Source organism: Camellia sinensis, chromosome 11, assembly GCF_055761805.1.
Source record: "Camellia sinensis isolate YWXY chromosome 11, ASM5576180v1, whole genome shotgun sequence".
Taxonomy (NCBI): Eukaryota; Viridiplantae; Streptophyta; class Magnoliopsida; order Ericales; family Theaceae; genus Camellia; species Camellia sinensis.
Genome location: NC_138971.1, coordinates 97,889,209 through 97,900,655, shown reverse-complemented (window position 1 = coordinate 97,900,655; position 11,447 = coordinate 97,889,209). Strand labels below are relative to the sequence as shown.

At 34.9% G+C, this 11,447-nt stretch overlaps 1 pseudogene; it reads right to left on the bottom strand.

Moving 5' to 3' along the window:
• Nucleotides 1-363: 363 nt before the first annotated feature.
• On the bottom strand, nucleotides 364-2,523 carry LOC145802495 (transcription termination factor MTEF1, chloroplastic pseudogene; annotated as a pseudogene).
• Nucleotides 2,524-11,447: the final 8,924 nt, after the last annotated feature.

Genomic DNA, 11,447 nt, shown 5'->3' with positions numbered 1-11,447 from the left:
AAACGACGTCGTTTTGGGTTTTGATTTTTTTTTTTTTCTTCCTTTTCTTTTCTTCCTTTTCTTTCTTCTTCTTCGTTGAGTTGAACAGAGGCGAGAGAGAGAACAAAGAGGCGAGAGCGAGAACGCAGGTCGTCATCGGCATCGCAGCCCGTCGGCGTCCCAGCTCGTCGGCCGATCTCGCAACTCGTCCCTCGTCGGCATCGCAGCCCCGCCTCCACCTCTGCCTCTGCCCGCCGCCGCCTCCGCATCCACCTCCGCCTCCGCCTCCACCTCCACCTCCACCTCCGCCCGATTTTGTTGGCCCCTCCAGTTGAATTCTTCTTCTCCTTCTTCTCCTCCTCCTCCTCCTCCTTCTTCTTCCCCCTAATTTCGAGCCAAATTTGAGCCTCTATATTCGGGCTCTGTAGCATTATTGAATCGCAATCGCATCTCAATCTACTGCGCATTGAACTCCCCATCGCTAACCTTCAACATATGCGGCAGTGAAAGAGACAACCCATTCTCCACCAAGAGCTGGTGCCGAGGCTTTATCTTTCCCTCCAAACTAAACGAAAAATACTGCGGAAACCTCTTTAGCTCTGCCAAATCCCCATTCATCTCCTTCAAGAAATACTCCACTTTCGGCCCAAAATTATTGGAAATACTAAACGTCAACAACCCCGGCGACCTCAACACCTCCTCATACGAAAAACCCAAATCTTGCAAGTAATTCAGCTTGGGCATAAGCATGTTTTCGACGCTTGAAACCAACAACAGTGTGCTCTGGCAAGTTAATGCCTGTTTCCCCACAAACCCAAATTTTCTAGGAAACGTAATGCGGGTCTCAATTGGTGATCTACACTGCAAATTAAGAGTCGGGCAGCGAATGGTCGATTTTCGGATATCGGGGAAAGGGATATTGACGTGGTTCAATAGGAAGTCGAAAACAGGATAGAGATCGGAGTAGGGATCGCAGGTGAGGAGTTGGGGGTACATGTCGAAGATGCGGCCCAAGGCAGAGCGGTCGATGCCCATGGACGAGAGGCATTTCTCGACTGATTTGAGGGAGTCGAGTGGGGCTGATCGGAAATTCGGGTTCTTGTGGAAGGCTTTGGAGGGATTGACTTTGAGGGTTTGGAGGTAGAGGAGCTTCTCGCGGAAGCGGAGGCCGGAGTCGGAGGTTGGTTGCGGCGGATCGGTGCGGTGGTGAGGTGGGAAGTGAGTGCGGAGGGAGTTTGGAGAGGAGTGAGGTAGTTGAGGGTTTTGGGATGGGGTTTTGGGGAAGGGTTGAGGGAGGGGAGAAGGGTTAGGGTTAGGGTTAGGGTTAGGGTTTGAGTTTGAGGATGAAGGAGTTGCAGTGGAATGGGCATTTGCTTCATTCCGTTATAACTTTCTCGCTTGGCAATATCCAATTGGCAAACTTTTAGTGACACTGCATTATGCATGGAATCTGGGTATAAGAACAAGAATAATGTTTGAGAGCCCGAAATTAGGGGCTCGAATTTTGTTCAAAATTCAAAACGACGTCGTTTTGGGTTTTGATTTTTTTTTTTTCTTCCTTTTCTTTTCTTCCTTTTCTTTCTTCTTCTTCGTTGAGTTGAACAGAGGCGAGAGAGAGAACAAAGAGGCGAGAGCGAGAACGCAGGTCGTCATCGGCATCGCAGCCCGTCGGCGTCCTAGCTCGTCGGCCGATCTCGCAACTCGTCCCTCGTCGGCGTCGCAGCCCCGCCTCCACCTCTGCCTCCGCCCGTCGCCGCCTCCGCATCCACCTCCGCCTTCGCCTCCACCTCCACCTCCACCTCCGCCCGATTTTGTTGGCCCCTCCAGTTGAATTCTTCTTCTCCTTCTTCTCCTCCTCCTCCTCCTCCTTCTTCTTCCCCCTAATTTCGAGCCAAATTCGAGCCTCTATATTCGGGCTCTGTAGCATTACTGTTAACAAAAATATCCCCAATTTCAAAAATTCCCAAAATACTATCTCTCTCTCTATCGACTGCAAGCAGCGGCAAGGGGGGACGACGGCTGCCAACGAGCGACGACGGTGAGCAGCGATTGACGACGGCTAGCAGCGATTGACGACGGCTAGCAGCTGCAGCAGCAGTGGCGGTGCGGCGTCTCAGATACCTTTGCCGATACCTTCGTCGTTGGGTCGTTCGCCGTGGGCGACATTGGGTGTCTTTCTCGCTACTTTGCGAGTGTTTATTTTTTTTGGGTGCTTGTTCTTCTCTTTGGTAAGCCTTCTTCTCTCATGATATACAGAGTTTGGTGCATTGTTTCCTAATTTTGTTTATTTATTTCTCTTTCGGAAATATAGGTTTATTTATTTCTCTTTCAGAAATATAGGTTTTATTTATTTATCTCTCATGATATACAAACTTGGTTCTTTTGTTTATTTATTTCTCTTTCAGAAATTAATCGAATCGATTCGTAAACTTGTAGCTAACCTTTTTCTTTCTTTTTTGTCTTTTTTTTTTTTGGGTGTGTTGGTGACAAGTGAAACAACAAAGACTTACGTCGAAGATCTGATAATCTGAGAGAAACCCGCATCGAAATTTGTTGATTTTCGTGTATATTTTGCAATTTTGATATCTGGGTCGTTCTTCGATTTGTGATGGGTTGGAGATACAGGGCTCGTTTGTTCCTGATTGCTGCTGTTGTAATCATTTGGGTCACCGCTACAGAAGTCACCCAGGTGGTCATACTTCTTTCTCTAATTTCATTTCTAGTTTAAGGTTTTAAAATTCTATATTTGCAATGTATGTTCTGCAATTGTATGCATAGCTCATGTACCTTCATTTATATGGTGAAGTTTATACATTTGCCTAAGTTGATGAATTCTTGTTTGTTTTTGAGGAATTGCCAATGAGACTTGAATTAAAAACCTGAAATGTCAATTGGGATTCAAATAAAAAGTAAAAGATTCAATAACACTAGTTTGATTGTTAAAAAGCTTATTGCAATTATTCATTTTCGTGTGTACCCCCAGAAAAACTGGAGGAAAATAAAGCAAAATAGAAGTGAAAACTTAAATACTTTGGACTGTCTTGGTTTTTGGAAAAAAGTTGAAAATTAGGTCTCGGGCTATCATTTGCTTGCAAATTATTTACCTCCGTTTAGGTTTCTTGGCAACCAAACAGAGGATTAGTGTAAACTCAGAGGTTCTTGCTAACAGAAGTTTCACCCTTAAAAACATGTTTGCTTGGATCTAACTAGTGGAGGATGCTGATTTGTTCTGAAATTAAATTGTTAAAAATGTTGTTTGCTTGCATTGTCAACTTCCGTCATGTTGTAAGGTAATGAGATTTCCTTATTTTAGTTGCAAAAAAGAAAGTCTTTTTTCAGTCAAATGGAGAAGGAAAAGATTTTATTCCATGTGGAAAAATTTGAATTATCTTGAACTAACATGAAAATAAGATGGAAAATCATTGGAAGTTGGAACTAAGAAAGAAATATGCATTGGAGGTTGGAGGCCTGAACAGAGTTTTGAATTTTTTTTATTTTCCCAAGGCCCCTCAATAACCCTTCTCTAATCAGCCTATTGATATATGCCCAAGGCATGCACTTTAAGTACTGAAAAATCCTTCACTTTTCTTTTTTTTCCCTGATGAATTGTTGTTTTGTGGCATAAATATGCAAGAACTCATTAATTTAAAGTGGTGTTTCATGTGTCCTCAATTGACTGTAAAAGTATGCTTTATTTTTTTTTCTCCATTTTTTATTCATATGACTAATGAATTACTAATAAAAAAGGGCTTAACTGTTAAGGGAGGCTAATGCAATTATGTCAAAAGTGTAGGGCTAATTGTATTTTTCCTAACTTAAGGGAGGTGAGGTGAGTGTAATTTGCCCTTAAATATTTGATCCATCAATGTTTTTATATTTTGTTCCTCGTAATTAATTTTGCTCTTATGCATAATAGCTTTTTTATTATCTAAAAATCACACAATCCATAATTTCTATTCATTAGCCAGATATTAACTTGTATATACATATCCTTTTAACAGGGTATTTTTACAGATTATAAGCAACCATTTGCAGTGACCTATCTTGGAGTTTCTCTAATGGTAGTTTATCTCCCAATAGCATTCATTAAGGATTGGATATGTAGCATCATAAGAAAACGCTCTTGTAATAATGAGTCTTCTGCTGGATTTAGCTCACCTTTGAACTGCATTGCGGAGCGTAACATCTTTGAAATTGAACTTGAAGGGAATTTGAATAAAAAAGACAGTGAAGCAGACCTTTCTGCTCTAGAAGAGGGAAAGCCATTAGTTCCTAAACACATAGATGATGCAGACGTGTTAAAACAACAGAAAGAGCTTACGACCAAGGAGATTGCTGGTTATGGATTTTCTATTGCCCCTCTCTGGTTTGTTACAGAGGTAAATAACTGCTGTGTCTTAGTTTCTTCAAGATATCTATTTAGTCAATGTTGGTTTTTGAGTTTCTGAGTATAGCTGGTACATAAAAACCACCATTATTTCATGAGGGGTTCGTATTGGTAAAAATTTGTAAGAAAAGGAAAGATTCTTTCTCTCAATTTTATTCCCTCATCCTTCTAGATCTAGCTTTATGGATGTCCTTTTGATAGTATAGTTTAACAAAAAATTTATTCATGTATTAATCTTGCCATTTACACCTAACTCCAGAATTATGTGCATAAAACATTTTATTCCTGTAGTAGTGTTTTTTTTTTTAACTGAACTTGGTTTTTTACCTCAAATTTAGGTTGGATTGCTGTAGGGTTGAGGTTTTTATTTATTTATCTCTCATGATATACAAACTTGGTTCTTTTTTTTATTTATTTCTCTTTCAGAAATATAGGTTTTCCACTATTCGATTAATTTTGTTTACGATTCTCGATTTGATTCGATTCGATTCATGATTTCCAAACTTAGGATTTCGATTCACTATATGATTCTCGATTTGGCATTGTGATACTTGCGGTGGCATTCAAATCTAGGGAGGACCATAGAAAGCAGCTGGAATTGGAAGAAGCACGTAAGGCAGGTTTTGCACCAGCTGAGGTTGATGAGGATGGAAAAGAAATTAACCCTCATATTCCTTAGTATATGTCATCTGCACCTTGGTATCTTAATGCAGAGAGACCGGTATGTTTTCTTAAGTAATTTTGTTTTGTTACATTTTGTGTTTTGTGAAGGCTGGAGATTGCAAACTTTTGTTATCTTTCTTCTTGTTAGAGTTTAAAGCATCAAAGGAAATGGAAGTCAGATCCAAATTATACCAAATCACGGTATGACAGAGGTGCAAAAATTTATCAGGCTGAAAAGTTTAGGAAGGGTGCTTGTGAAAAGTAAGTGAAAGTTGTTTTCTTTCTCTTTCTTTCTATGTATGGTGCATGCATGTGTTCTCTATTCTTTTCATTAATTTTCGCAATGGCTAGTCATTGACATGAAGATGTAATCAATATAGATTTTAGTTGTGGAAGAGTTTCATGTAATCTGCTTGTTTCAGTACCAAGGTTTAAACTATGGAGGTTCTACCCTGCCTTATGGATGAGAACTCTGCCTTGCGGAGGGAAGAAGAGGTATTGGTGGGATGGGGATAGTGTGGCTGGGGTTGGTTGTGGTTAAGTCTTAGCGTATCATTTTGTTCAATGCATTGAAAATTTTAACATGCCAATTTTATGATGATTGTTAAACTGCTCACTGTACATAATTGGATTTATTTAATTATTCTTTTGATATCTTGTCTTGAGGAATTAACTGCATTATAGCATGTGCTTTGCACACTATAGGGAAGATTGTCTGGAGATGCCCTTGCTAGCAGGAGAGTTATTCATTACACGAGGCATAACTTGCTGTTACTGCTCATTAGGTCTTGTATAGTTTAGTTGATTCCATATCGTCACATAGTTGGTACCTTTGGGGGAGATCTTCAAGAGAGCTCTTCCTGGATTATGGAATTAATTGAATCTCTGAATGTAATTTTTTTTTGTTTTTTTTTTTAATAATTCGAGGTATCTCTCACCCACCTTAGTTCAATTGGACTCGAGTGACCTTATATTTCGAGCCTAAAACTAGTCCCCAAAGGCAATGAAGGTAACAACAGGATTAACCTCCAATGGCCCCTTGGTAACCTGGAACTTGAAACTTTAGAACTTACTCTCCAAACCCTTGGAATTCTCAAAATGTATATTGGGGTTCTCCCAAAATATATATTGTTAGTGCAATGTATCTAAACCACTTGTTTCCGAACAAAGTGGATGTCCGAACATATATTCTTGCTGTTATTTGTTTAAAACCATTGAATTGTTTTAGATCTTCAGAGTTTTGAAATACAGACCATAAATTACGTTGTTTATAGAAAGACATCCATGTTTGGTGTATTTTTAAAAATCATTTTTTATTTTTTATTTTTTAAAAATTATAAACTAATTTGATAGAAATTAATATAAAAATATATATTTTTTAATTTTTTAAAATTATTTTTGTCTTAAAAAAAGAAAAAAAACCATATGTAAGTAATGAATTTTGATTTTGATTTTGATTTTTCTTGACTAAACCAATTTTGAAAGATTTTCATAAACAAATTCTGAAAACTCAACAAAGTATTGTGCAGTTTCCATGTGTTTCATTCGGCCAAATTCTATTAAGAGTAATGTTACATAAATTGATAAATCTTATAATAACTTTTATTTATTTATTTATTAATGTGACACTTAATACATTATCAAAGTGAGTCATGTTTCAAAATTTAAATTTTTTTATTACATGAAAAATCAATTAGTAAATAAAGTTTATGAATTTGTGTAGTTTTGATCATATTATTGCGTGTATTATTATTCACTTGTTGTTTTCGAATTTCATTTAAAGTGACAATATGTTGTATTTGATGACTAACAAAAAAAATGTTGTATTTGATGCTATAGTAGTTAAATTTTTATGTTTTTTTGTAATTAACTTGCTCTTGGAAAAACTTGCCCTTCTAAATGTAAGGACACGTATCCCTTGAAATATTTTTGAACTTTATGCTTAGCCTCGTGGCCATGCACGTGTATATGGTTCTTTGATTTTTGCAAAACTTAGTTGGTACATATCATTTTTTTATGCTGAAATTCTGTGATGCAGATCAAGTGGATATGCCCAACTGCTCCTACTTGCCCAGCGGCTATACTTGGTGGATTCCCTCGCACTGCATGTAAGATTAAAGCTTAGATTTCTTCCAATTTTGAGATACTGATACAATTATCTAAAGTGCTTTTGTGGTTTCGTATTAGGGTTTGACATTAGAGAACTTTCAGAAGATAGTCCTGATGATTTTGAAGGTTTAGACACTTCAGTAGCGCATATTGCAAACTTCTTGTCAACAGAGCCTGCTGATAGTAAGTTTCTACCTTGTTACTTCATTGATTATAGGCCACTAAATTACTTAATTTCCATGTGTTTAGTTAGTAGTTCATTTATCTATCGTGATAAAAAGTTTCATCAACTATCATGAATAAATTACCACCGTGTTGATTAGGAATTCTATACTTTTTCATTTATTTATTTATTTTTGTATTACCTCATTTACAGTTAAACTTGGTATCGGGGGTTTTAGTATGGGTGTTGCAACTGCCCTCTACTCTGCAACTTGTTTTGCCCAGGGACAATATGGAAATGGGATCGATTACCCTGTTACCTTGAGGGCTATTGTTGGTCTAAGTGGTTGGCTTCCTGGTTCAAGGTATGAATGCAATATCTTCCTTCTCATTTCCTCTTTGTTCCTCTGTTATATGTACTGTTTTCCCATGTTGAAAATAACCAATTTACCAAATAAAATAAGATTCGTATGAGATGATTCTGAAATATCTCATTTGATAGCTCCCTCTGGCCATATTTGGAATTGTTTTCAAACTAATATTATATTGAGTTCCAAGGTGACCAAAATAGCTAATAAGTTTTGTACAGTGTCATCTCAGGTAGGACTCACTCATTGTTGATTCAAAAATCTTTTCGCAAGTAAAGATGTAATGTGTGCACCTTATAGTGCTCTTCAAAATATTACCATGCTTATTAGTCAACGGCAAGTTTATGCACGACGTTGAGGAACAAGATAAAAGGATCACAGGAGGCTGCAAGGCGTGCTGCATCTTTTGCCCATTTTGCTCTGTCACGGAATCTGTATGTACATTGCATTTTGGACTCTTTTTTTTTTAAAAAAAAGTTTTCTTGGGAATGATAAAGTTCTTTTCTCACATGTTGTTTGACTTCATGCATATAGCTTTAAACTAGTGCGAACTAGCAAATTGTTGCTCTTAAAATTTGAGTCTTCAATTTGCTATTTTTTTTGGTATTGGGACATCTACTGTAATTACCAGCTTGTTGCTCCTATTCACTGATAATTCATAGTTGGTAGAATTATATACATGAAAATTTTATTCCCGAGGATCCTTCTCAACCTCTCATTGGAAACCTACATGAGCATTAAAATCCCTTTAAAAACGCTCCGTTTGGTTTAGTTTTGGAATTATGATTTGAGTGTAAAGTTAACTCATAACCAAACACATAACTCGAAACTCTACACTATTTTCAAAACTCCACACTCAAATTGTAACCAAACACATAACAAAAAAAATTAAAATATTTAAAAATATATTTATAAAATAAAATGAATTTTTAATATTTTAAAAATATTTTTTAAAAAATACAGCACACAAATATATGAAACATAGTGCATATTAAAATAATAAATAAATATGTAAAATATAAAATATTTACCCTAAAAAAATAAAATTAAGAAAATGGTAATACAAAAATTTTATACTAGTAATAATCAAATTCGTTATTTATTTCTATTGATGCAGGGGATGAAGAGTTAGTGTGGTGAGAAAATGTTCGATTGTCTTCTGTAAGACAAGAACAATCTCTACAAAAATAGTAAGTTTTTTCATATGCTTCTAGCGGTTTCTGAATTAATTTGTTTTTTTATTTTTCAGGTCAGAAATTTCTTGGAGAGATGCAAAATATGGTCAAAGAATTCAAGAACTTAGTTTTTTCAAGTTTTTTTTTTTTTTAAATATACGTAATCACAGTTAAAAACTTTTTATTAATTTCTTTGTATATACTTTTGAACATTTAACTTTCATTTATGAAATATATGACGTTATTCCATTCAATATATGGTTGTGATTCAAAATATAGTATATAGTGTGTATTATATTCTAAAATGCGCATACAAAAAAAATAATATTGATTATTTTTTAAATATGTCGAATTCTTTTTTTTTATCACAGGCTTTATTAGTTATTAATCATACTTAAAAGATATGATCTAAATGTTTTTAATCACACTTAAAAAGTGTGATCTAAATTTTATTAATCACACTTAAAATGTGTGATCTAAATTTCATTAATCACACTTAAAAGGTGTGATGTAAATGTTTTTAATCACACTTAAAATGTGTGATCTAAATGTTTTTAATCACACTTAAAAGGTGTAATCTAAATGTTTTTAATCACACTTTAAAGATGTGATGAAAGCATTTTTTAATGACACTTAAAAAGTGTGATTAAAAATGCATTTTTAATCACACTCTCAAAGACCACACTTTAATAAAACTTAAAATGTGTGATTAAAAAACAAACATCACACAAAAAAAGTGTGATCTTTATCTGTATTTGTAGTAGTGATCGTTCTTTGAGGGTTGGTTTGGGAAGTGGGTTGGTTTTTTGGCTTTTTTGGCTATTTTAGCCTGGGCTAAAAAGCTTGGTTTGGGAAGGACTTTTTGGCTTTTTGGATTTTTTGACTTTTTTGTGAGAGAAGAGTGTAATGATTATGGGTTGGATGTGATGTTTTGTTTGTTGTGGCTAAAATAACTTATTTTGTCTTTTATGGCTAAAATAGCCAAAAAAAGCCAACAACCTATCTTCCCAAACGGAGCCTGAGCCATGTTTTTTATGGATGATCTCAACGTGTAGGATTGTTTTTTCATGTATTGAGTTGATGATGCCGAGGGAGTATATAGATACTAGTTTTTTTTTTTTTTTTCCTTTGGTTTTGTTGTTGTTGTTGACGACGATGATGATGATGATGATGAAGAAACAAATTGCAACAGATAGGGAGAGAACACATGATAGTCACAAAATTAAATAGATAAAAAAAATATGCTCTATAAATTTCAACAGATAGGAAAAAATTAGAAATTCCAACAGATAAAATTTTTTGAACGAATAAATTTCAACAGATAGGTTTTATTTGGATAGATATTTGAACAAATAAAGGAAATTTGAATTGAAAAGATTAAAAAATTAAACATATAGGGTAAAAAAAATTAAATAGATAGGGAAAAGTTTGAACATATAGGGGAAAAACTTAAATATATACGGAAAAAATTTGAACAGATAGGAAAAAAAATTGAACAGATAGATATAAATTTGAACAGATAGTCAAAAAAAGCCAACGACAAAAATTAAGGAATAAAATTGAAAAATAAAATGTCTTTCAAAACAAACACAAACAAAAGGACTTCTCATCGGAGTATTTCACAAATAGAGGATTTCTCACCAATAAAAATATCCACTGGACTTAATACCTTATACCCTCTTTAAGTTGGACTTTTCAACAATTATCTCTTCTTTTTTTTGTAATTAAGTTAACACAAATAATAAAATATCTTCAATTATATGTTCATTTTTTTTATACTAAAATATGTTGGTAAAGAATATTAATTAATGGTAATATCATTAATTTTTTGTCATGGCAGAAGTTGATGGATTATGATTCTCTCCATTTTAAAATTATAATGGGAGTTCTCCATTGCATTATTCAAGGAAGTGGGGACGCTGCTGCGCAGCCCGCGCAGTAGCGTCTGCTGTGCGGTGATTTGGGGTCATTTCGGGGTTCATTTTGATAATCCGAACCGTTCACATTTTAGAATACATCAAGTCGAATATATCTATAAAAAATCAAGTTAATCGGATATCGTTTACGCATTCATCCACTCACATTTGTATCTACAAAATAAATACAAATGTATTTTAGCTTGAATACAAATGTGAGTGGATGAATGCTTAAGCGATATCGGATTAACTTGATTTTTTGCAAGCATGTTCTACTTGACGTATTCTAAAATATGAACAATTCGGATTATCAAAATGAGTCATGAAATGGGTTCAAATTACCGCACAGCAGACGCTGCTGCGCAACAGTGTCCCCATATCCATTATTCAAAGACTTGTAAATATTTCTTTCTAAATTAAAAATCTAAAGGCTTGTAATGATTCTTTGTAAATTTTAAATATTGATTAATTGTCATGATTATTTCACAATCCTTTGATCGTATAATAGAAATTTTCCTTTATAATTTTATAATTGAGAGAATCTCAGTCCGAAATTGATGTAGTATAAAAAAAAAATTTTGATTGAGAGTTATATATACTTTTGCCCCTTAAAAAATTATATCTATTTATAAAAGAAAGAATTTCCATTTTTAAAGAAAGAAAACAGCTTTACGGAGGCTGGCCACGT